We start from the raw sequence: 26,212 nt of genomic DNA, 5'->3' as shown, positions 1-26,212 counted from the left end.
GTGGGACTTTGTTTTGTAGAAGAGTGATCAGTATTGTGTGTGTGTGTAGCAGGTTTGTTTTTAGTGCTGGTATTAGCTGTATTAGGATAGCAATCGTGTAGCTGTTCTGTATCGTGTTCCTCATCCAGCATGCTGAGAAGACATTTTGATGGGTCTGCATGTGTATGTGTTGGAGATGGTGTTTGAGAGTGAGTTGGAGTGCTGTGTTGCTTTTGTGGTGTAACATTGTTGTAAGGTAGACTTGGGGAAGAAAAGTTGTGAGGTATGGCATGTCGCTTATATTTTTTGCGTGTGTTTAAGGTGGAAGGTGTATGAGTCAGGGGAGTTGGTGCAGCTTGTGGGTCATGTCGTAATGTTCTAAATTGTCCAATGGATGAGATGCGGTTAGAAGAGAGTTGCTGTATTGCTGTGTCTGTGTTAGGTGTGGTGGAAGAGTGAAAGCTTGGCATTGGAGTTTGTTCCTTTGTGTGCTTTGAAAGGTGGGTATATGTATATACTTTGTGATGGTAAGCGTTATGAGGTGTTGTGCTCTGAAGATCTTGTTGTGCTGGTGTGTGTGATATGTTTTGCTTTTGAGGTGTAGTGAAAAGGGGTGCTGATGTATATGTTTCATGCGCTGGATTTGGTTTTGTAGAATTGTTTGTGAGAGGAGGTTGTGACGTAGAGGGGATGGTGATGTGTTTAAGAGTAGAGTGTATGTTGTGTGTAGGCGGGAATGAAGTAGAGGTAAGAGTGTTTATCTTAGACTGTTTTCAAGCGTTACAAAGTGTGGTGGTGTGCAGTGTGTGTGTGTTGTGTGTTAGTGTTATTATGGTAGAAGGGAGAGGAGGGTGTTTGTTGGACAACTGATGGAAGGATCATTATATGTTTGGTAGTGATAAAAGGTGGTCTGTTAGGTGTAATTACTGCTGGGAGAGTGGGCCTGAATGGGATGTATTATGTATGGTGTTGATTGGCGTTGTGTTAGTAATGAGTGTATTGGTTAGTAGTATAGCATAGTTGTGTACTGTTTGTGGGTGATGGTGGATATGTGTGGTAGTTGGGATAGTAGGGTGTGTAGATGTGGTTTGGTTGGGTTGGTGGTGCATGCTGGTACATTAATCTGTGCATAGTGTTGTGCGTGGTGTACATTTGGTGTGCATGTGTTGCTCTGTATGTGGATGGTGTGGGCTGGGTATTGCTAAATGAGAAAAAGGGCAGCATTTCTGGCCCAAGTCCCGACCAGTCTTGAACAGGCTCAAACAGGCAACTACCCTTGTCCTCTCCACCCTTAACAGGCTCAAACAGGCAACTACAATTGTCCTCTCGGCCCTTAACAGGCTCAAACAGGTAACTACCCTTGTCCTCTCCGCCCTTAGCCTCGACCCCCGGGCTGAGACGCCATAAGCCTGACCTTTTTTTATAGCCCTAATAATCAGGTGACCCCTTCAGCCAATGGGAACCCTAGCCCTAACACTATCCAATCACAACACTAGCACTAAAAATCTAGAACCAATAGGAGACCAGGACCTTACAGCCAATCTTAGCCCTAGTCCAAGCACCCAATAGTTCAAAAACCTTGATCTCCACGTCCAATAAAGGCCTTAGCCCCACCTCTAGTCCAAACCCAAGTCCAAGCATTGCATTTCCCCCGTTTTTAAATCAATCTTTGTGTGCCCTCTTACTTGCACCTTAAATTGGGCCCCCCACCGCGCTTTTCGCGGATCTGTGTCACTTTTCCTTCTGCCTTCGTGTTTGGCGCCGGGCGCCATCTTGGGGGTGGTGTGTAGCGAGTGTGCCACTTGTTTGAGCGCTCTAGCGCTCACTTGGACCACAGGTGAGCCCTACTTAAGGTGAGCTTGGCAGTAGCTCGGCCTTGGAGAAGGTAGTAGCACGCACGCGCGCTATGCTGCTGAATTGTAATCCTCAGCGCTGCTGATATTTTAAAAATACCGCTTTTGTATTTTGGTTGTTATAATTTGCATTTCCCCCGTTTTTAAATCAATCTTTGTGTGCCCTCTTACTTGCACCTTAAATTGGGCCCCCCACCGCGCTTTTCGCGGATCTGTGTCACTTTTCCTTCTGCCTTCGTGTTTGGCGCCGGGCGCCATCTTGGGGGTGGTGTGTAGCGAGTGTGCCACTTGTTTGAGCGCTCTAGCGCTCACTTGGACCACAGGTGAGCCCTACTTAAGGTGAGCTTGGCAGTAGCTCGGCCTTGGAGAAGGTAGTAGCACGCACGCGCGCTATGCTGCTGAATTGTAATCCTCAGCGCTGCTGATATTTTAAAAATACCGCTTTTGTATTTTGGTTGTTATAATTTGCATTTCCCCCGTTTTTAAATCAATCTTTGTGTGCCCTCTTACTTGCACCTTAAATTGGGCCCCCCACCGCGCTTTTCGCGGATCTGTGTCACTTTTCCTTCTGCCTTCGTGTTTGGCGCCGGGCGCCATCTTGGGGGTGGTGTGTAGCGAGTGTGCCACTTGTTTGAGCGCTCTAGCGCTCACTTGGACCACAGGTGAGCCCTACTTAATGCTCGCCCCTGCGCGCAGCGGTGACGCGCAGCGGTAGCGCCGGACTCGCGCCGGAGTTAAGCCAGAGTCCTGCCCGTCTGCGCCCGTCAGCGTCCCGGAGGCGTGCGGAGCGGCGGGTGGGGCTCTACCATCAGGGATGTGTCCCCCCGGGACTCCTGTCCAGCATTATTCCCCCGTGGAACTTCGTTCTTTCAACCCTCGGGTCTCAGGCTGTCGCACTGTTTTTCCCGGACGTCATCGTGGGAAATCCTGTTGCCCGGGTTGTGGCTGGCGCCCTAACCGCTCGCATTTTCCACACCCGAGCAATAACACCCATAGTGTGGGCTTCTGTTGCATGCTATTAAACACCAGGTCAGCATGTAAACATGCGCAAGACATTTTTGAGCTCCTAGATACAGTGAAGCCACTATGTCTTATGCTCACTGAGACGTGGTGGGGCGAATTCTCCAACCCTGATGTTGTTACGGCAATCCCGCCTGACTACAACATCTTCAGGAAGGATAGAGCTAAGGGAAGGGGCGGTGGAGTGGCATTGGTGGTCAAGAAAGGTACCCCGTGCGCGATCCTGCCAGCAATGGACATCCGAGGCTCGGAGACCCTAGCCTTTTCTATTACTCTGTCGCCACATCAATCTTTTAAGGGATTACTCGTGTATAGGCCACCTGGCGCACCCGGCACTTTCTTTGAAGATCTGGATTCCGTGCTGTTGGGGCTGGCCCTGAAAGCGGAACATTGTATCGTGGCAGGGGACTTCAACTTTCGGATGGATGATCCGTCCGACCCTGCTGCCATCAAACTTTCCGAGGCTTTGACCCCGCTGGGACTGATCCCTTATTTACAGGAGCCTACGCACGAGAAGGGGCACACTCTTGACCAGGTATTCTCGTCCTCCCCTCTTGAGAAGATTGAGATTACTCCTGTCCTATGGTCAGACCACTTCCTTGCCAAATTTGCGATCAAAGGCATAGCTAAACCGGTGTCTATCCTGGCACAGCAACAGGGTCGTGTCCATAGGGCATATCATCGAGTAACCCCAGAGATGCTGGCCCAGGCTGCAGTGGTTCACCCTTGCCCCCTCTCTGGCGATCTGGACAGGGATCTGGAGACCCTGCAGGATTGGCTTCTTGACAGGCTAAATGATCTTGCCCCGGAATTGACACCTCGCCTGACACCGAAACGGGTCTCTGCGCCTTGGTTCACCGCTGCACTGTCGGCTACGCGGCAGCAGTGCAAGGTAGCCGAAAGAGCCTGGCGGGCACAATATGATACTGTTGCCAAGCTGACCTACAAGACGGTGGTTAAGGCCTATCACCGGGACATTCGCCTGGAAAAAAAAGCATATCTAGCTAGGAGAATAGAAGCTGCTTCTAACTCCTGCAAGGAGATTTTCTCCATTGTGAGAGAATTCACTTCCCCATGGTCTAACACCTCGGACGAAAAGCCATCAGGTACCTGGGCTACGGACCTTGCTGATTTCTTTACGAGCAAGATCCAATGCATTCAGGATTCATTCCCTTCGCCGGGGCCCATGGGCCAGACTGAACCTGAGACCACCATATCGCCGCAGACCTGGCCAGGTGTGACGCTGAGCGTGTTTCCACCGATCTCTGCTCCTGACTCCTTAGCTCTAATGGGCAATTTAAAATCGGGTTCACCCCTCGACCCATGCCCTGCTAAATTTCTAGCGAAAGTTGCGGAGGTGATCAATCCACTGGCTAACCCGCTGTTAAATCTCTCGCTGAGTCAGGGAGTGGTTCCACAAGCCTGGAAACAGGCGATGGTGATTCCTTTGCTCAAAAAACCAGGCCTAGATCCGAAGGCCCCGGTTAATTATAGGCCCATCTCTCTGCTGCCGGCTCTCATGAAGATTGTGGAAAAACACGTTCAGGGTGTGCTTTCCAATTTTCTTGAAACCAACGAGATCCTGCATGCCACCCAATCGGGTTTTCGTCCCCATCTAAGCACAGAGACTGCGCTCCTTGAGGTCGCAGAAACCATTAAAGGGGTTCTGGACTCTGGGGGCAAAGCCATGCTGGTGATGTTAGACTTGTCGGCGGCGTTCGACACCGTCCCCCATGATGGCCTTCTCGCAAGACTCTTTGAGATAGGTCTACGGGGGACGGTGTTCGACTGGTTTTCCTCCTTTCTAGCCGGCCGCCGGCAAACGATCTGGGCTCCGGCTGATTCCGCCGTGATGCCGCCTCTGGGAGTCGGGGTCCCACAGGGCTCTATCTTGAGCCCGACCCTTTTTAACATCATTATGACCCCGTTGGCGGCGTTGGTGGAGTCGTATGGTGCCCAGATCGTATCCTACGCTGACGACACCCAGCTCCTCTTCTCATGTAAGAGAGGAGGTGACTTTGATGAGGAGAGTATCCGGGATTGCCTTGGGGCTGTTTTCCAATGGTTCCAACTGAACAGCCTCAAGTGCAATTCCGATAAGTCCGAGGTACTTTTCTTTGGGTGTGACACAGAGCCAGATTGGCAGGCCTGGTGGCCGATGAATATGTTCCCTCCGTCTTGCTCTTCCCAGGTTGCCAAGAATCTGGGGGTCAAGATGGATAATAGGCTAACATTGAAATCCCAGATCCTAGGGGTGTCGGGCACCTGCTTCGGCATCCTTAGGATGCTGCAGAGGTTTCTTCCCCTGCTGTCCGAGGAGCACAGGAAACTGACAGTGCAGGCTCTGATTGGGTCCAGGTTGGATTATTCCAACATTCTCTACCTGGGCCTTCCAGAGTACTTGCTGCAGCGGCTTCAAGTGGTGCAGAATGCCGCTGCGAGAGCAATCTATGGTCTAAATAGACGGTCCAGTGCATCGGGCCTGTTGAAAACCTTGCACTGGCTTCCCATCCGGAAACGGATCGCCTTCAAGGCTCTGACTCTGGCCTATAAAGCTCTCCACGAGGGGGGAGCAAAGTACCTTCAAAAGAGACTGGTCTTTTATCAACCGACCAGGTCTTTGAGGTCGGAATCCCTGTACTTGGCAGTTGTTCCGCGTGTAAAGAGAGCGCGCCTCGGAGGCCGCTCTTTTGGATTGCTGGCACCACAGTTGTGGAACTCTCTGCCGCTTGCTCTGCGGGGAGCTACTAGCCTGCTGGCTTTTAGAAAAGGCCTTAAAACTTGGTTGTTTACTCAGTAGCCTGTTTTGTTTGTAAGTTTTTGCTTGGCACTCTGTTCTTTCTTTTATCGGTGTTATGTTATTCTGTCGCAGTTTTCCTTTTCCAATAAAGCGCCGGGACACTCTTTTTGAGTAGCCGAGCGCTATACAAAAGAATAAATAACATAACATAACATAACATAACAAGCATCCAAAGGTACAGGTAGCACTAGTCCCTACTTCCAATAGAAAGCCTAACCCTACTCTTAGTCCCACAACTAGTCCAACAACCAATTACACCAGAAGCCCTAAATAGCTACTTCCAATTAAAGGTCTAACCCTAGCCCTAGTTCCATCCTACTCCCAACAACCAATAACATAGGAAGCCCTAGTCCCCACTTCCAATAGAAATCCTAACCCTAGCCCTAGCCCTAGTCCCAACCCTACAATGATTGAATCACAGAACCAGAAACCAATCAGAACTCTCATATACCCAACCAATGAGGACACAGATACACACACCAATCATTGTACACATGTGCCAATCACTAGCAGACCATATAAGGTCCCAGCGATCTCAGACAAGGTTTGCTGGCCAGGGAGTTGGAAGCTGCTTCTCCTGTTCAGAATCCCCTTGTAGTGGTTACGTATTTTGTAATTCAGAATGTGTATATGTCCTGCAATGTAGAATGTATATTTTTGATTGTCTGGAGTCTTCTGATGCCTGGGGTTCAATGGGCTTCTTCAGTTGCTTGTCGGACTCCGGGCTGAAGAGGCACTCCTTCTTTGGTTGGAACGGATATTAAATATACCTAAATCTATACATTGTGGTTCCCTGGATTATTGCAACGTTTGTCTTCTACACTCCTAGGAGACAGACAGGCTCAATACACACTTTGGACTTCTGCAGGTAAAGGCTTCACTAACTCGAAATCTAACAATACTGTTTGAATAGAACTTTACTCCCCCTGCTGGCCAAAAATGAAGTGCACAGGCCCCAGAAAATACAGTTTAAACAGCTCACAGAAGCACCCTCTGATGTAGAATATCCCTGTTGCTGGGGGGCGGAGGCAGGGGGACTGGCCTCACTGGCTTCTGAACACAAAATGGTGGCTGGGGGAGCACTGTTTTAACACACAGGTCTTAGCACAGAGCAAAGGAGAAATTTGGAGGGAAAACAGATTTGTCACCAAGGAATGAGAGGGACAAACTACAGAGGTTGGACTGCAAATCCCACAATTCAACACGTTAATTGCAAACAATCATGGGCAGGGAAAACCACAAGTTTTAAAACACAAAACGGGTGATAACATATGCAATCACAGGCAGGTCAAAACTGCAATTTTTAAACTGTAACAACCACATGCAAAGACAGTAATCACAGAAAGGGAAAATCGTTTTTTAAACAACTTTTGTTTTGGGAAGAGACAGCACTAGTCTGTCTCCTTACCACTTCCTGGACTCTGCTCACTGCAATCTGTGGCACAAGTAGGCTGCAATTCACAAGATGGAGGAGAATGATTTGGGGTGCACCCAGCAAGGCCTTAAGGGGCCTGGGCAGGTGTGAGAGGAGGGCTCAGACTTGCCTGGTAGCTGAATAGCCAATGGTCTGCTGGCCTGGGGGTGGAGGCTGGGCAGCTGCTTCTCCTGTTCAGAATCTCCTAGGAGACAGACGGGCACAATCCACACTTTGGACTTCTGCAGGTAAAGGCTTCACTAACTCGAAATCTAACAATACTGTTTGAATAGAACTTTACTCCCCCTGCTGGCCAAAAAACGAAGTACACAAGCCCCAGTAAATACAGTTTAAACAGCTCATAGAAGCACCCTCTAATGTAGAATATCCCTGTTGCTGGGGGGATGGGGGGGGGGGGGGGCTGGCCTCACTGGCTTGTGAACACAAAATGGTGGCTGGGGGTGCACTGTTTTAACACAGGTCTTCGCACAGAGCAAAGGAGAAATTTGGAGGGGAAAACCGATTTGTCACCAAGGAATGAGAGGGACAAACTACAGAGGTTGGACTGCAAATCCCACAATTCAACATGTTAAATGCAAGCAATCATGGGCAGGAAAAGCCACAAGTTTAAAACATAAAACAGGTGATGACATATGTCATCCCAGGCAGGTCAAAACTGCAATTTTAAACTGTAACAACCACATGCAAAGTCAAAAAGCCAGCTCTTAAGCAGTATGCTCACCCATAAAAACATGCACACTCACCTACATAAACCAAACACACATTTACATATTCTCTCTCTCTCTGTCTTTCCCCTTCTTCCTCTCCCTCCCATCCTCCTACCATAGCAAGCTCACCTTCCAGACTTATCGCTAGCTTGACTGTCACACTCTGAATCTTCTGTGTTTTCTTTGTTAGTTTCCTTGGCGAATCAGATACAGATTAATAACCCAGAATAGTACAACAAACCTAAAAGGTAATACCATGAAAGACTCTCTGAGATTGCCACGGCGAAACAGAGAAAAGAATTTAAGCAGTGAGTGAGGCTCAGTGGGAAGTACCAGACGAACAGAACCACAAGTGTCCAGATAAAAACATCAGACACACGTGAGAGAGTGAAAAAATCAACTTGAAGAATGATAAAGAAAATAGATCTAACTAAAGAATAGAGAAGGCTACATTCACCAAGTGCTGCCACAGTGTGGAACCAGACAGAAGAGGAAACTGTTAGGCACCCTTGGTTGACCATATTTGAAAAGAGATGCTACAGAAAAACATAAAATGCACGCACCAAAAATAAGGAGAAAATAGACTTTCCTGAACACAAGATAGGAAAACGTATCCACAAAAAAGAGAAATACACTGCTTAATTTTGCAAAATAGACACATACACAGGGCAAAATGTAGATCACAACCTATAGAGAATGTTATATTACTCTGTGCTCTGATGAGAGTGGGTAGTACCTGATGTATATGTTAAATTGGAAAGGTACAGTAGTTATCTTTGTGACACACGACAGGCATGAGGTGCATGGAGAGGTAGAGGAGACAAAGTATGAAAGAAGACGATTTACTCTTTGGACTCTGATTGTAAAGAAAAATGTGGCACATGCATCAAGCATATATTTTGTGATTCTAAAATAGCAATTTTTATTGTATCGCTATTTTGGAATCGCAAAAAGCTATGCATGTAGGAATTGCTAAATAATTTACCATTCATTAACATTCGCTAATAGCAATTCGGAAACTGTGAATCGCTGTTAGCTAATGTGACTCCATTCATTCCTAAGGGCCTACAGGCTCATAGGAATGAATGGTAATGCATTTGCAAATTGCGATTACCAAATTGGTAATCGCAAAGTGCAAATGCAAATCCATGGATGCCCTGGGGCCGAAGGCCCCCCTGAAGCACCCCCCAAAAAAGGTAAGTGTGTATATGTAAAGCCCACACATTCTCTAAGGGCATGTGGGCTCTAGTTGGCACTTTGAAAAATTGATTTGTTCAAAACATACACAAATTACCATGAACTTGAAGTTGATGGTAATTTGCATTTCCTAAATACACAGTTAGCATTTACCGAAGGCTACTTGCACTGCCATCAGGGAATTGCAAATTGCGATTCATTAAATGCATTATAGTAATCGCAAATAATTGCTTTTATCTGCATTGCGAATGTCAAGCCTTTGATGCATTAGAAACGGTCTATTTCCGTTCACAAATGGGCTGATTTGCAGAATCAGGCCATTTGCAAAGAGAAAATGGCTTGATGCATGTGCCCTAATGTGACTGTTCTAGCTGATTCAGAGGCAAAGGACATGGTTGTCTTTTAAGATGACACTAGTGGCAAACATGGTCAAGATGAATTTAGATGAATTTAGATTGAAATTGACCTTCAGCCGAGAGTCACATATATTCAGTAGCACCCTGTTCTTTGGTACAGCCTAGGTGGATACCTGATAATATGGTGTCTAGAAATCCCCATTTGTCTGGGTATTTTTGCCCTTGTGGGACTTTTTAGGTCTAACCTGGAACAGCACTTGCAAGTTGTTATGTACAACAAGGGGTTTGCAGCCCACCCATTGCTTACCATTTGTTAGCTTTGTTGTCACTGTTGTTTGGTGTCTCCTAATTGGCCAGTGCAGACCAAGCGTCACTTCATTTCCATTTTGTAGAGCATGGACCAAGCACAGATTGATTCTACTTAATTAGTGTTTGTCCGCTGCTTGCGCTGTTATTCAGGTGCTATTTCTTCTTCCCTCCTCTCACTCCTCCTTGTTTGCCCATCCCTCCATTGTTAGGGTTGCACCCATACCCCCTCCCTCCATCTCTAATGCCCCCCCATCCTCCTGCCAGCAATAAAAAAGGTGCTATAACGCAAGCAGCGCTGGCCGTATAATATTGTGCTTTTTCATTTTAAGTTTCAGCCATAAACAATCATGCTATATAAACGCCTTAAGGAGATGCAAAGTCTCTTACAGGTTAAATGTTTTACAGATACCAAGAGTGTCTTTAAATAAACAATGTACATTTAAATTGGAGGACAGGCAGTCTCAGAGATAGATTAACCAGGGGGATTAAAGACTGCAATGCAACCTGAGGCCGCACACACACGTGTTACCACACAACGGCATTCTCTCCTTGAGCGTTTGTTACTAAAGGTGACTTCTGTTGTCTCCCTGCGCGTGTGTAACGACCGGATTCTCAGAACAGGCAGCCTACCAACCGTAGCTAACCCAGTCGTCACGTCACCACACTCTTCTCAGGCCACTATACATGATATCTAGAATACTCACCTGAGAAGGTGAAAAAGAGCTATTTACAAGCCTGTACAATCAAAGATACCACTAACACCTAATGGATTCCATATCTTATCCTATAATTTACCTCATCTTATATTCTTTAACGTCACCCGACGATATCTTTAACGTCACCCGACGATATCTTTAACGTCACCCGACGATATCTTTAACGTCACCCGACGATATCTATAACGTCTCCCGACGATATACACTAATGGGGATACTAATGGGGATTCACCTTTATGAGTTATTTCCCAAATGAAGTCCACACTCTCCCCTCATCATCAGCTACCATGGCAGAAGGGCATATCCCATCCTTCTGTATGTCAGCACCTGGTTAAAAGGAAAGGTTAATCTCCTTCATGAAAACAACATTCAAAGATATTTATCATTGAATCTTTATTCTACAATTAAGCATGACAGAATGAGAAAGAAACATGAATTAAGTTAGTCGCTACCTATAACCTAAAAAGGGGATCAAAATAAATGTTTAAATATATTCTACACTAAGCTCAGAAAGCCTCACCATAGACGTGCGTCTTTCCATTTCAGCAGCGGAGCTGATCCCTCTCTCTCTCTCTCGCTTTGTCTTTAATGTGCTCGGGACTCTGCTCTCCCTCTATGGCTCACGAATACACGTCTGCACCGCTACGCCTCATCTATGCTGCACTGGTTTTGAAATACTCGAACCCTCTTCTGGTCTCAGTCTCTGCCACTCCTGTATGATGTCACTACAGGATCCTCAATCACCAGCCTTTGGACCAACTTCTTCTGTCCACTCCACACGCTGCTCTCTCTCTCCTCTCTACTTGCTCCTTGATAATATAGAGCTCACTTTCTCTATGGAAAATTCCGGTATTAGGCCACTCCCACCAAATTCCTGTACCAGCCCCGGCGCCCTTCGCCTTCCACAGTGGCCACCTGCGTATTGCGTCTAGAGCCGGGGAGACAAACAAATTCCTTTGATCAGGGCCAGTCTTGACCGGTTCCTCTCTAGCGAATAACAGAATGAATTCTAAACACTACCTTTACCCTGCAAGCTTCTCGGACAGTCGAGGCAGGAATACAAAATGGCTTCTCTCTAGCTTTCGGGCCTGTAGGCCCAAGAAAACGGAAAAAGGCACTAAACCCTGTCAAAGCGCATAGTTAAGCCCATTCAAATGAACGCAAATGCAACTAAGACTGAGATGGTAGTGGATTACAGTCACCACTAGTCTGAAAATAGACTAAAATTACCCTGTCACTACAACGTGTCCAGGACCAGCCGCCACATCGACATGCTTATGGGAGTGCAGTGAGTCTCTGAGAATAGCACAGAATGTCTCAGCCAAAGCCTAGTGCATCCCTGCTCAGCCACAGATCTCTCATGCTGCATGGCTGAGCAATCCACGCTACACCCTTTGCCAAACCATTCTCTGTGAACTCCAGAGAGGAGCGAACTGTACCACTTTGCCAACGGAATGGACACAGAGCACGCGATGAGTGCACTAGTTATATCGCAGATAATCTTGTTAACAATGATGATTTACACATGCACACCACAAGCTAAATTGTATGTGGATACTTGAATATTAGTGTTATTAAAATGTTTCTTACCTTACACATAGGCAAACGTTTAAGGGATGTGTTAGGTTATGAAGTAATGGATTCTGTGAAGGAGATGGTACCTTTTATTGGGAGGCTGCAGATAATAATTGTTGGAAATTGGGTTACTGGTTGAGGTGGGTGAAATCCTACTCAAACAGCAAACACAATTCTTGTCCATTTGAAACACAAGAATACCCAAAATTAACCTGTGCTCAACCCCTAGTAACTTGGAACCAAGCGGTCAGGCTTAACTAGAGGGCAATGTGTAAATACTTCAAACGTTAAAAAAATGAGAAACACAATACTAAAGAAATCACACACCAATTTAGAAAAATAGAGTTACATTTAATAGATTTGACTCCAAAACAACAACAATCTAATCTGTAGAAGCAAAGAAATGCTATTTCAAAGATTTAAACAACAGTGTTGAAAAGAACAAAGTGCCAACTGTGTTTATCTGGTTGTGCTGGACTGGGACAAAGTCACAAGTACAGGCTGACTGCGATGCCAGGTCCTGCGTCAATGATGCATTGAGCAGTGACAGGTCCAAAGTTCTGCAGGCCCTGCATCTGGGATGTGTTGCGTAGCGTCAGTTCCAATGTGAAGCTCAGAGGAGATGCGTTGGTGCTGCTAAAGTCCACAGTCGACTGGCACCATCCAAGGGTCCAGGACTCTGGTGGCACCACTTTGGGGGCAGGACTCACAGGAGGCAGCGTTCGGGTGCAGTGTTCATGGTTGTTGAAGTCTTCTCTGTCCCTGAGTCTCTAATCAGGAGGCCAGCCAACTAGCCTTGGAGTCACTTTGGGTTCAAGATGCAGATTCAGTCCTGCCTCAGACAGCAGGGCAGCAGAGTAGCAGTCCTCCGTGCAGTAGTGCAGCACAGCAGTCCTTCTGAGTTTCCGACAGATCCTGAAGTGTACTGAAGAGTTTGGTCTAAAGGCCCAATATTTATTCTTGGTGCCAACTTTGAAGAAGGAGAACTTTTTAGAGGATTCCACCCCCTAGAGAATTTTCTTTCTCCCTTGCCCCAGCATGGCTGGGGGCACAAAAGACTACTATGAAACCCTATGTGAGGGTGCTGAGGCAGAGCCTTTGTGATGTGTAAGTGTGGTAGGTGACATCTCCTCCATGTTATCAAGATGGAGCTGGCCAATCCTGCCAAAACCTAGCTCCCCTTTGTCTCACTGTCTGGGAGATCAACTGCCAGTTACACCTAGTCATGTGACCCAAGACACAGGCTGCAAGCACCAAATGGGTTGGACAAGAAATTGCCACCTTTCTAAAACTGTAACTGCAACCAATGATGGACTGAATGCTGAATGATTCAAACATTCTCCCCCAGTCAAGTGATCTGGGTTAAATCTATTGTTCTTTTTCCCACTACGCCACCCCAGTTTGTTCTTTTTGCATTTGTCACCCAGAGTGGGATGGCTATGCCCAGACGTGGGTCCCGTGCTCTCCATGCCACTGGATTAAAGCTATCCTGGCTGATAAGGGCTGAAAGCCCAAAACCGTTCCTAGAATGCTTGTTCCAGTCCAGATAGGACCTGGCCTGGCAGTTCGGGCTGGACTGTTTCCATTGGGCGCAGGGTCAAGACTGATTTGCATATGGCTTGGTCCAAACCGGAATGGCATGGTGAGCAAAAAAATAATCGATTTAGGCCCAGATCTCTGAATTGGTGTGAATCTATGACATTGTTCTGCATTGTGTCTGTTAAACTTGGCATCTTTTGGCGTGTTTCTGCTGACTTTTTGCTTTCTTATCCCGGTTTTTGCTGGTGTAATGATTCTGTGCACTTTCCTCACTGCTGCCCAGTGGTAAAGTGCAAGTGCTCCTGTATAAATTGTGTTATGGATTGGTGTTTCCATAATTGGAATATTTGATTTATGTGTCTGTCCCCAGTAAAGTGCACTGCATGTGCCGGGGCCTATAAATCAAATGCTGTTGGTGGGCTGCAGCACTGGATTGTGCCACCCACGTAAACAGCCCGTAAAGTGTAACTCTGGCCTGCCATCGCAGAGCCTGTGAGCAGCCTAGGGCTTCCGTGTCGAATTGGTGAATGCACACACTCGCAAGTCCCTAAACCTTCCCTTTGCTACATGTGAGTCACCCCTAAGGTAGGTCCAAGGTACCCCCATGGGCAGGGTGTATTGTATGTAAAAGGTAAGATATGGTCTGCTGTGTGTGGCATGTCCTGATAGTGAATTACAGCCTACTTCGTTTTTCACTATTGCAAGGCTACCTGTTCTCCATAGACCAGAATGGGAAGTTGGATCATTACATCCTATGATCCTAACTGACTCAGAGAACATGGTAGAAATTCGAGTTTAGTATGCCTGAACTCGGAATGATAAAATACATCTTTTAGTGAAGTTGGTTTTAGCATTCTGTGTTTGAAAATCCCACTTTTAGAAAGTAGGTATTTTCTGACCTAACCATCCAGCCTGCCTCTGCTAGCGTGTGTATTGTCTGTCTGGTTTGTGAGTCACAGGAGCTGGGGGGAGACAGGGTGATTCACCCGGGCTGAATAGGCACATCTACACCTACATGGGTGGGAGGAGTAGCGCCTAGGTCTGGACAGGGCTGAGCTCACCTTCCACAATTCTGGCTCCACCTCCTGTGGTGCGTCTGAGGACCCTGGCCCACACTGACAAAGGAAGAAGGTGCAACGTGGCAGAATGCACCCGAACTAGTTTGGACTAGGTCCAGGTCCCTCTGCCTTCAGAGGTCAAAGGATTTGCTGATATAAATATTGGGGCCCAGATCTCACTGGGATCAAGGAACCTGCCAAGAGGAAGAGCTGGAAGAGCTGCCAGGAGGAGTACTGCCCCTTTGCTGTGTTTTTGCTTTTTTGGGTTGGCCTGCGGCTGCTGCGGCTGCCTTGGGCAGTGAAAGGACTAGACTGAACTTTCTTTACTTGTGCTGAATATCTCCAGGGCCTGTGCTGGCCTCCTGTTAAGAAGTCTGAGACTGCAAAGACTTCAACAACCTCTGTGTACCGCTCATGGAACCGTTGTTTCAGTTGCCACAGAGAAGAGGTAACCACGACCGACTCTGTAATCGGACTCAGACACCTGCCTTGTGTCATGAAGGCACCACATTGAAGCACTGTCTCGCCATGCACCGCCCGTCTTGGTCTCACCGACGCTGCCCGGGACGATCGTCTCCGAGCCGCTGCTCGCACCGCATCGAGAGGCACCTCAACCTGCATCGCCTCGCTTCACTTCGCTGGCCTGGCCTCACCGACATGGTCACTGCTGGCTTGACACCCGTGACCGCCTTGTCAAGCACAGCTGACCGGCTTGGCCAGCGCCAATTCTCGCCAACCGGCTCTGTCAACTGCATCGCAACTTACCAGCACCGCATCGAGCACGATCTCGCCCTGCACCGCAAGCCTTGGTCTCATCGACGCCCTCTGGAGGATCATCACCGAGCCGCTGCTCACACCGCATCGAGAGGCACTGCACCGTGCACCACTTCCGCTTTGCGCCGTAACCGCAATGGACGCCACGACCGGCTCTGTCACCTGCACCACGACCTTCCAGCACCGCATCGAGCACCATCTCGCCCTGCACCGTAAGCCTTGGTCTCACTGACGCCGTCTGGACGATCGTCACTGAGCCCCTGCTCGCATCACATCGCGGGGCACCGCACCGTGCAGCGCTTCCACTTCGCATCGCAACCGCGACAGATGCCAAGACTGACTCGCACTGCCATGTGAGTCGCACTAAGAAAGGTACTGTGAACGAACCTGTCCCGCTGTTGCTGGCCACTACCGACGTGGTCAGTTGGAATTGCGAGACTCTGTTGTTTTCAGCATCGCGGTAGGCTCGGACCGAGCTACCTACTCGAACGAACTGTGTTTTCAACGTAACTTTGCAATTTAAATACATCTTGCAACGCAACTAATTTTAAAGTACTGTACTGTGGATTTTGATCGTATTTGGTCTTGTTTGAGTATATAAAAATATTAGATATTATTCTAGACTCGTGTGGTGTCCGTTTGTAGTGCTTACACTGTGTTACTGTTGGTTATGTGCAAATGCTTTACACACTGCCTCTAAGATAAGCCTGACTGCTCGTGCCAAGCTACCAAGGGGGTGAGCAAGGGTTATTTTAGGAGTGTAACTTCCTTATCCTGACTAGAGTGGTGGTTTCTGCCTGGCTTTGGTGTAAACATTAGCCAAACAGAAATCCCATTTCTAACACTGTCCATCAATTGTTCTTTTTGCATTTGTCAACCCGAGTGGGACGGGTATGCCCAGATGTGGGTCCCGTGCTCTCCGTGCCACTGGAGTCAAGCTATCCTGGCTGAAGAGAGCTGAAAGCCCGAAACCGGCCCTAGGATGCTTGTTTCCAGTCCAGGGAGGACCTGGCGTGGCAGTTCGGGCTGGACTGTTCCCATTGGGTGCTGGGTCACGACTGATTTGCATATGGCTGGGTCCAGACTGGAATGGCATGGTGAGCAAAAAAACGATGGATTTAGACCCAGATCTCTGTACTGGGGTGAATGGATGACATTGGTTTGCATTCTGTCCATCAATTGTTCTTTTTGCATTTGTCACCCAGAGTGGGACGGGTATGTCCAGACGTGGATCCCGTGCTCTCCATGCAATTTGGAGTCAAGCTATCCTGGCTAATGAAGGCTGAAAGCCCGAAAATGGTCCGAGGATGCTTGTTTGCAGTCCAGGGAGGACCTGGCCTGGCAGTTCAGGCTGGACTGTTCCCATTGGACCCAGGGTCAAGACTGATTTGCATATGGCTGGGTCCAAAGTGGAATGGCATGGTGAGCAAAAAAACGATGAATTTAGGCCCAGATCTCTGTACTGGGATGAATGTATTACATTGTTCTGCATTCTGTCCACCAATTGTTCTTTTAACACCTTTCTAAAAGTGGCCTTCTCAGAACTGTGACTTAAAAGCCAACTTAACCATTAAAGTAGGGTTTCAATTACAATTCTTTAAATACCAAACTCGACATTCCTAGCTTATCCCAATTGAAAGTTATCACCTACTAAATGTAATAAGGTAACCTAATGGTATCCTAAGGGAGAGGTTGGTCTTGCAATAGTGAAAACTGATTTGAGAGTTTTTCACTACCAGGACGTGTAAAAGTTTAAAATACATGTCTAACTTTTTAACTACACTGTGCCCTGCCATATGGGCTGTAGGGGTCAACTCTATGGATGACTTACATGTATAAAAAAATAAACTGTAGGTCTGGCAAAAGGTTTATTTTGCTATGTAGGAATAGCAGTGGAAACTGCACACACAGGCTGCAATGGCAAGCCTGAGATAAGTTTAAGGGGCTATATAAGTGGGTGGCACAATGGGTGCAGCATGCCCACTAGTAGCATTTAATTTACAGGCAGCAGGGTGCATGTAGTACCGCTTTACTAGGGACTTACAAGTAAATTAAATATGCCAATTCGATGTAAGCCAATTACACCATGTTTAAAGGAGAGAGCACATGCACTCTAGCACTGGTTAGCAGTAGTAGAGTGTTCAGACTGCTAAAAGCCAACAAAGCAGGTTCATAAAAAAGGAAGGCAAGGTCAAATAGTTTGGGGATGACCCTGAAGAGAAGGCGAAGTCCAACAATAATAATACACAGTTTATAGATATATGTGGCTGTACAGGTCCAAAAATGATATTTTCCGAGGTGGAAGAATAAACAGGATGACAGGAGCTCACAGAGAAAGGCCAGAACTATCAGAAAATGTTAATCAAGGATTGTTTGCAGCAGTGCAAAACAAGAAGAGAAGAGTAATAGTTTTTCATAAAACAAGCACTGGTAAAGCCTGTAGGGCTCACCTATGAGTTATTGGCTTTGGCAATGTTTTTAAGCTATGCTGTACAACAGTGCGGATGCTTTGTAGTGTGGCTAAAACTAATTGTAAATAGCGGTATGACGCTGCCGGGGCAAATGATTTTTTTTCCTGACTGCATTAGCGCTGGATGCATCACAGTTCTTTTTTTAATATTATTATTTTAACCATACTGCATGGCTACAAATCATTGCCAAAGTGAGCAATGAGCATGTTGTACAGCACGCACATAAGGTCCTATAGTTCCAAAGGTCAGACCGATTGATTTTGCCAGTGCTTGTTGCTATTTGGCCTGGATTAGAACATTGGTATCAGACAGCAGAATAGGCGTCTCAGGCTGTTTATTAGGAGATCTGGAAATTAAACTTCAGATAAAGTTAAATTGCAAATGTGATCACGATGGCCATCATTGTTCAAAATGTGTGCTGGTGTTAGGTGTTTCAGTGGCTTGGCTGGGCTCATAGACTGTCGGATGTTGTGGGTGTGTTTTGGCATGACTGTACTGATGTTGAGTGCTGGGAATGCAATGTGCATAGGGTAGGTGACTTGGCTTGGGCACCTAAGTACTAGGAAAGTGTTGAGTTTTGTATTCAATTAATTGCTTCTTAGAAATAGATTGTTGTTTTGTTGTACACATATGTTGAGGTGTCGGGTTTTACTGCTAGACAGGGCATGCTGGCTAAAAATTGTGGTGATGGACTACCTCTATAGAATACTCAACGGGGGCTTGTAAACTTTTTGTAAAGAAGGTTTTTGTCTAACTTTGTGATAAGATGTCTTGAGCATTTACTATTGTTTAATGTGCTCCATTCGGTTTCTAGTCAGTGAACCCAAATACTGCATTCCTTTTTGTATCAACTGTCTTCATTTTCGACTTTCATTAGGAAAGCCTGTTACAAGCCTCATGAAGGGAATTGCAGCACTGGTAGAAAAAAGCACAAAACACAACTGAGAACTTAATGGGTCAGAGGTAGAAAGTGTTTTTTGACTTGCCTATATCTTTGGCGTTTTTTGATGAGTCTTCACAAAATTTCCCTCAAAAAGTGTTATAGTGAGTTATGTTGTGCTTGGAAAGTTTCAGGGAGACCAGTCAAGGGGAAGTCAAAAAAGGGTGTGTCCCATGCAGCTCGAACCACTGGATGGAATTCCACCAAATTTATCAGAAAGCTAGCTTTTGGTATCTGGATTGTGCTTTTTTAATATTTGGAGTAAATCAGTTCAGTAGTTGTTGAGAAATGTAAGGAAATCCAAATAAGGATATCTACGATCGCGACAACCTGGCGAAAATGATGAGCTTGTTCAGGGAAATGCAGAGCTCTGATTAGCTTCCAAGACTTCAACCAGGAAGTGTTGGCAGCCATCCCAAAAATGGGAAAAAAAGAAAAGGTGCAGGGTAGAAATACCCTGACCCCAAGCCTTGGGGTTCCCCTGGAACCCCACTACGGCATAAAAGCATGTTATGTTATGTAAATTCACATGATTTTCGCTAAATATTTGCAGATATCGCCATGAATCCCCCCCCCAAAAAAACGTGGGTTCTTGCATTTGATTTAATTGTAGCCCCAGGCGGTCAGGTCCCAGGGGCATATGAGGATTATTCAAAAATACAAGGGGCATGCATGGGGCCCATCTCCCAGTGCTTAAAAAAAAAAACACAGACCACTATCCACTAGGGCAACATATTAAATGCTTGGTGAGGCCTTGAGGACCCTCTCTAACCCCGTGTACCACCAGCTCATGGGGCTTGGTGGAAGCGAAGAACCCAGAGCCCCAGAGACCACCCCCTCTTTGGGGATACTTTAAATATGGAGCGGGGCTGCACAGACCACCACCTCCCCGGGGCTTTCTATTTTTTAAAGAAGGAAGGGGGCTGCGCGGCCCCCCTCCTGAGCCATTCTCGGACCCCGGGACCAACACCTCCCCTGGGCAGGCCCATGAGATTGAAATGGGCGGGACATGGGGCCCTCCTCTTGGAGCCAATAATGGCCCTGGGGACCGCCACACCCCTGTTCCGGCTCCTGCTATGTTCTGGGGTGCCCACCCCGGGACATGGCAGTTCGAGTTGACTTGGCTGTAGCTTTCACAGCTCCAGCCAAGTTTGATGAAATAGTCCACTTCCAGCAAACAGGAGCTGACAAAATGCTCTTGCTTGCTGGAAGGGGTGGGTTCATCTATTTCCCTGCCTGCTGTTAAGCGAGCAGACAAACAGATGAAACGATTGCTTTCACGGACAAGGAGCTGCATGATTAGCAGCTTCCTGTCTGTGAGAGCAATGCCTGCTACCGCAGGAAGCGGGTGCCAGCAGGGTCCGCGGGAGCCTTGAGACTCTCCTTGCAGTCTCAGCAGAAAAGAGCAGAAAGAGGCAAAATAAAGGTGAGAAACAAGCAAAAAGAGGCAGAATAAAGGTCCGTAACGAGCAGAAAGAGGCAGAATAAAGGTCAGAAACAAGCAGAAAAGGTAGAATTCTACCTCTTGGTGCTCGTTTCTGACTTCTAATTTGCCTCTTTCTGCTCATTGCTGACCTTTATTCTGCCTCTTTCTGCTTGCTTCTCACCTTTTTATTTTTTGTGGCTCTTTCTGCTCATTGCTGACTTTTTTAATTTGCTTCTTTCTGCTCGTTTCTGACCTTTATCCTGTCTCTTTCTGCTCATTTCTCACCTTTATCATGCCTCTTTCTGCTCATTTCCGAACTTTCTTCTGCCTCTTTTTGAACTTTATTCTGCCTCTTTCTGCTCGTTTCTCACCTTTATTTTGCCTCTACCTGCTCAATGCTGACCTTGCTCATTGCTCCCTCTTTCTGCTTGTAGCTGATCTTTATTCTGCCTGTTCATACATGGTTCTGACCTTTATACTGTCTATTTCCGCTTGTTTCTTACCTTATCTTTCCACTTTCTGCTCATTGCTGACCTTTATTCTTCCACTTATTGCTCATTTCTCACCTTAATTTTGCCTCTTTTTGCTCTTTTCTCCTGGGACTGCAGGGGGGCGGCTCAAGGCCCGCAGTCTCTGCCGGTTCCCGCCTCCAGTGGGAGTTGGCATTGCTTTCACAAACTGAGAAGTGCTAAACATGCAGCTCCCTGTCTGTGAGAGTAATTATGTTGTAGGTTTCCCTGCCCCCTTAACAGCGGGAAGGGAAACGGACGAAGCCTCCGCTTCCAGAAGGCAAGAGCATTTTTTCAGCTCCCACTTGCTGGAAGCAGAGTGCTCTGACATGGCTGGAGCTGTCAAAGCTCCCAGCATGTCACAGCAAACAGCTTTGCCCCGGTGGTGGACACCCCGGGACATAGCATTAGCCGGCCTTGAGAAGTGGTGGTCCCCAGGGCCATTATTAGTTCCAGGAAGGGAGCCCCCTTCTTTCACATTTATGATCCCGCCCCAGGGAGGTAGTGGTAACCCCCTCCTTCTTTTTAAAAATCAAAAATAAAATCCTGGGGTGTTGGTGGTTCCCGGGACATGCCCCCCCCCTGTTTTATGAATATTCCCTGCATGCCCCCGGGTCCTAGCCCACCCGGAAGCTACAATTAAAACAAGCGCATGAACCTGCCCTTTTTTTTTAATTCGCAATGATATTCGCAAATATTTCACGGAAACCGCAGTGAATTTAAAAAAGTGCTTTTATGCCATTGCAGGGAACAAGGGGCCGACCAAGGCTTGGGGGGTCAGGGTATTCCTACCCTGTCCTCCTTTTCTGTGTTTTTTTCTCCTTTTTTTGGGACATAGCTGAAGCCGAGTTCCAAGATCAATCAATCAATCATAGACATTTATAGAGCGCTCTACTTACCCGGAGGGTCTCAAGGCGCTAGGGGGGGGGGGGTGCTGCTACTGCCCGAACAGCCAGGTCTTGAGCTTCTTCCTGAAGGCGAGGTGGTCTTGGGTCAGGCGCAGGTCGGTCGGGAGGGAGTTCCAGGTCTTGGCGGCCAGGTAGGAGAAGGACCTTCCTCCTGTTGTCGTTCTTCGGATGCGGGGGACGGCGGCGAGGGCGTGACTGGCTGATCGGAGGTGTCGTTTGGGAGCGTAGAAGTTGATGCGGTTGTTGAGGTAGCTCGGGCCTTGATCGTGTAGGGCTTTGTGTGCGTGGGTGAGGAGACGGAAGGTGATTCTCTTGTTGACCGGGAGCCAGTGCAGGTTTCTTAGGTGTCCGGAGATGTGGCTGTGTCGTGGGATGTCGAGGATGAGTCTGGCTGCGGCGTTCTGGATCCGTTGGAGTCTCTTCTGGAGCTTGGTGGTGGTTCCGGCGTAGAGGGCGTTGCCGTAGTCCAGTCGGCTGGTGACGAGGGCCTGGGTGACAGTCTTCCTGGTCTCGGTGGGGATCCACCGGAAGATTTTCCGTAGCATGCGCAGGATGTTGAAGCACGACGAGGAGACTGCGTTGACTTGCTTGGTCATGGAGAGGGAGGAGTCCAGGATGAAGCCCAGGTTGCGTGCGTGGTCTGTCGGTTTGGGTGCAGTTCCCAGGGCGGGGGGCCACCAGGAGTCGTCCCAGGCCGAGGGCGAGGATCCCAGGATGAGGACTTCCGTCTTGTCCGAGTTCAGCTTCAGGCGGCTGGTCGACATCCACTCGGCTACTTCTTTCAATCCTTCGTGAAGGTTGGCTCTGGCGGCGGCGGGGTCGTTGGTCAGGGAGAGGATCAGCTGGGTATCGTCGGCGTAGGAGATGATGTTCAGGTTGTGTTGGCGTGCGATGGCCGCGAGGGGGCTCATGTAGACGTTGAAGAGGGTTGGGCTCAGCGAGGATCCTTGGGGTACGCCGCAGATGACTTCGGTGGCCTTTGATTTGTACGGTGGTAGGCGGACTCTCTGGGTTCTTCCGTCGAGGAAGGAGATGATCCATTCCAGTGCCTTCTCCTGGATTCCGACGTTGTAGAGGCGCTGCACTAGGGTGCGGTGGCAGACGGTGTCGAAGGCCGCGGAGAGGTCTAGGAGGATGAGGGCCGCTGTTTCTCCGTTATCCATCAGGGTTCGGATGTCATCGGTGGCAGCGATGAGGGCGGTCTCGGTGCTGTGGTTGGCTCGAAAGCCAGACTGTGAGGGGTCGAGGGATCCGTTCGTCTCGAGGAAGGCGGCCAGTTGCTTGTTGACGGTCTTCTCGATGACTTTGGCTGGAAACGGGAGGAGCGAGATGGGGCGGTAATTCTTGAGTTCGATGGGGTCCGCTGTTGGTTTCTTGAGTAGAGCGCTGAGTTCGGCGTGCTTCCAGCTCTCAGGGAAGGTGGCGGTGTCGAATGAGGTGTTGATGATGTCCCGCAGGTGGGGTGCGATGACAGCGTCGGCCTTGTTGAAGACGTGGTGAGGGCAGGGGTCGGTCGGAGATCCGGAGTGGATGGAGTTCATCATGCGGACGGTGTCTTCAGTGCTGATAGGAGTCCAGGCGCGGAGGGTGGTGGTGGGGGGCGGTGGTTCGGTTGAGTCGGACGTGGCGTTCGTCGGTTGGGTGTTGAAGCTGTTGTGTATGTCCGCGATCTTGTTGTGGAAGTAGGAGGCGAGGGAGTTGCAGAGTTCTTGCGATGGGGTGATGTCGTTGTTTCCGGCGTTGGGGTTGGAGAGCTCTTTCACGATGTTGAAGAGTTCCTTGCAGTTGTGTGCGTTGTTGTCCAGTCGGTCCTTAAATTCAGTTTTCTTGGTGTCGCGGATCAGCTGGTGGTGCTTCCGGGTGGCAAGCTTGAGGGTGGTCATGTTGTCCGGTGTTGGCTCCCTTCTCCAGGCTTTCTCGAGGGCTCGGCAGTTCTTCTTGGAGCTCTTGAGTTCGTCGGTGAACCATGGGGCCTTCTTGCTGTCGGGTCTGCTGGGCGGGGTCTTCAGTGGGGCGAGTTTGTCCGCGCAGTTGCTGATCCACTTCGTGAGGTTGTCGGCGGCCTGGCTGGGGTTCGCTGAGCTGGCGGTAGGGTGCTGGCTCAGGGAAGCGGCGAGCTGGTCGACTGTGATCTTGCTCCAGTTTCTGCGGGCGACCTGTTGCTGGTGGTGGTGGATCGTCGTTCTTCTGAAGGTGAAGTGGACGCAGCTGTGGTCCGTCCAGTGGAGTCCTGTGGCGTGGCTGAAGGCGATGTCTTTGCTGGATGAGAAGACGGCGTCGAGTGTGTGTCCGGCGAGGTGGGTGGGGGTGGTCACCAGCTGCTTGAGTCCGAGGTTGGCGAGGTTGTCGAGCAGGGTGGTGGTGTTGCGGTCGTTGTTGTTCTCCAGGTGGAAGTTGAGGTCCCCCAGGAGGATGTAGTCAGCGGAGGGGAGGGCATGCGGGCTGACGAAGTCGGCGATGTCCTCGCTGAATTGTGTGCGTGGTCCCGGGGGTCGGTAGATCAGGGTGCCTCTGAGGGTGGTCTTCGGGTCGGTGTGGATCTGGAAGTGTAGGTGTTCGGTGGTAGTCAGGATGTCGTCGGTGTAGGTCGTGATGCGGATGGTGTCCCTGTGGATGATGGCGATGCCTCCTCCCATCTGGTTGGCGGTGCGGTCCCTCCGGGTGATCTTGTAGCCCTCTGGGATGGCGATGGCGATGTCTGGCGCTGAAGAGGCGTTCATCCAGGTCTCCGTGAGGAAGGCAACGTCAGGGGCTGTGGTGTCGATGAGGTTCCAGAGTTCGATGGCGTGTCTGTGGACTGAGCGGGTGTTGAGCAGGATGCACTTGAGGTGGTTGCTGCTGGTGTTCGTCTAGGCGGGTGCTGGTGCGAGGCAGGTCCGGATGCAGGTGAACTTGCAGGCGGTGCAGCAGAAGGGTCCGTGGGAGCGCCTCGGGGTGGCACGGTAGCATCCCGGGACTCGTCCGTCGTTGAGTGCGATGAGGGTGGCGGCGTCGTACGTCCCGCGGGTGGGCTGGGATCTGCGGGGGCCAGGGGTCCTGGCACTGGGCGCGGTCCAGGCACGGACGGGCGCAGACGGGCTTACCTTTGGCGCACCTTCGGCGCTCAGTCGGCGCTCCCGCTGCGCGCGTCCGCTGCGCGGTCGCTGAGGGGGCGTCATAAGAAGGGATCCGGGAGGGCAGGTCAGGCGGGAGGCGGGAAGCGCGTGGGCCTATCGGCAGGCGGGGGGCGGGGTCGCGTCAAAAACCGGCGCGAAAATCCAGGCGGCCGGCTCTGCGGCGGCTGGGGCGCCGGGCTGGATCGGCGATCGAGGCGGGCGGCCCTGCGGCGGCTGGGGCGCCGGGATGGATCGGCAGCAGGCAGGCAGGCAGCAGGTAAGAGGCAGGCAGCAGGCGGGGAGCGAGGGGGCAACCAGGCCGAGGGCACAGTGGTCGCTGCAAGACTGGGGTCGGGGTCCCCTTAAGAAGGGATCCGGGAGGGCGGGTCAGGCGGGAGGCGGGGATCGCGTGGGCCTATCGGCAGGCGGGGGGGCGGGGTCGCGTCAAAACCCGGCGCGAAAATCCAGGCGGCCGGCCCTGCGGCGGCTGGGGCGCCGGGCTGGATCGGCGATCGAGGCGGGCGGCCCTGCGGCGGCTGGGGCGCCGGGATGGATCGGCAGCAGGCAGGCAGGCAGCAGGTAAGAGGCAGGCAGCAGGCGGGGAGCGAGGGGGCAACCAGGCCGAGGGCACAGTGCACCGAAGCCGAGTTCCAAGATGGCTCTGCATTTCTCTGCACAAGCTTGGTATTATTCACAAAGTCATCAAGATCGCAGAAATGCTTATTTGTATTACCTTACATTTCTCAACAAATACTGAACGGATTTTCACCATATAACAAAAGGAAGATTTGTCAAATGACACCAAAGATAGAGGCAAGTTAAAAAAAAAACGCTTTTTCTATGGAAACATGGTCCGAACAATAACTACATAATGGCGTCTGCCGGTAGGTAATACATATTCACCAAAAAGAAAGAAAGGTTAAAACCCCCACGGGCACCCGAATCCCTGCCCGCACACACCTGTTCGCGGAAACCCACCACAGAAACTCAGTCCCTGACCCACTCTTTTTGTTTATTTTACCAATCCCACCAGACTCTTGCAGGAGTCACTGCAGTCCCTATGCTCTCCTGTGGGACTTCTCCGGGGGCCCAAGGGGCCAGCGCTGACTCCCATGGGATCACAGAAAACCGAAAAATGTATATTAGTTTTACATTTTACTCGGGGTGTTCCCCTGGGACCCTTTCCCCCTTTAAGATCTAGGAGATAAGGGTTCCCCGACCCTTCCCCCTATACCTTATTTATTTATCTTTTTAGATTTTTAGGACATGAAGACTAAGTGCCAATGCCTTGAAATGGCTGCCACAACATTTCTCTTCATGTTGCAGCTTGTAAACCACAGCGTTAGCTCCCACATAAGCTGCGCCGATGGGGGAATAAAAAGATCCCTCAGCCAATCAGATCACTCTATTATTTCAACTTGCGTGATCTCGCCACTCTTGCGTGCCTCCTGCGAACCCAACCATCCAGATATGCAAAGTTTTCAAACCTTAATTCCTTAAAAACTTCTAAACAGATTTACACCTAATCACAAAATGTTAGCTTTC

General features: G+C 49.3%; 1 protein-coding gene across 4 annotated transcripts in view; it reads left to right on the top strand.

Annotated features, from left to right (window-relative positions):
• The window catches only part of LOC147712288 (uncharacterized), a 126,380-nt gene that overhangs the window by 38,807 nt on the left and 61,361 nt on the right, over nt 1-26,212 (top strand). The window lies entirely within an intron of this gene.

The sequence above is a fragment of the Lissotriton vulgaris genome, chromosome 5 (genome assembly GCF_964263255.1).
Source record: "Lissotriton vulgaris chromosome 5, aLisVul1.2, whole genome shotgun sequence".
Taxonomy (NCBI): Eukaryota; Metazoa; Chordata; class Amphibia; order Caudata; family Salamandridae; genus Lissotriton; species Lissotriton vulgaris.
Note: the sequence above shows the minus strand (reverse complement) of the source record. Positions and strands in the feature narration are given on the sequence as shown.